This window comes from Octopus bimaculoides, chromosome 1, assembly GCF_001194135.2.
Source record: "Octopus bimaculoides isolate UCB-OBI-ISO-001 chromosome 1, ASM119413v2, whole genome shotgun sequence".
Lineage (NCBI taxonomy): Eukaryota > Metazoa > Mollusca > Cephalopoda > Octopoda > Octopodidae > Octopus > Octopus bimaculoides.
Genome location: NC_068981.1, coordinates 156,235,150 through 156,235,685, shown reverse-complemented (window position 1 = coordinate 156,235,685; position 536 = coordinate 156,235,150). Strand labels below are relative to the sequence as shown.

The 536-nt window shown below is 37.7% G+C and overlaps 1 protein-coding gene across 4 annotated transcripts in view; it reads right to left on the bottom strand.

Annotated features, from left to right (window-relative positions):
• Positions 1-536, bottom strand: part of LOC106868443 (uncharacterized) — a 91,863-nt gene that overhangs the window by 81,242 nt on the left and 10,085 nt on the right. The window lies entirely within an intron of this gene.

Sequence of the window (536 nt, the reverse complement as noted above, 5' to 3'; positions counted from 1 at the left end):
CATATATATACACATGTAGATGTAAGTATGTACATATATGTGTGTATACATGTATATATATTCTTTGTATTATATATATATATATATATATATATATATATATATATATATAGAGAGAGAGAGAGAGAGAGAGAGAGAGAGAGAGAGAGAGCATGTGGGTGTATGCGCAGCGCGTGTGAATGTGTGTGCGCGTGCATACGTTTGTATTTGTGTGTATGTGTGTGTGTGTATATACATATAGCTGTCGAATTAGCCAAACCGTAAGAGCATCCTTTGCAATGCGCTGCAGCATTTGTTCTGGCTCGCTGTACCCGAGTTGAAATCTCGAGTCCTGTTTCTAAGCAAATACAGTGATAAACTTGAGAAACCTTTAAACAATTACTTAACTATTTTAAGTAATAACTCTCAAAAGCAATGGACTTACAACTGACAAGACGTTTAGAATCAGTGCACCTAAGCAACGGCGGTATGTGTGTGTGTGTGTGTGTGTGTGTGTGTGTGTGTGTGTGTGTGTGTGTGTGTGTGTGTGTGTGTGT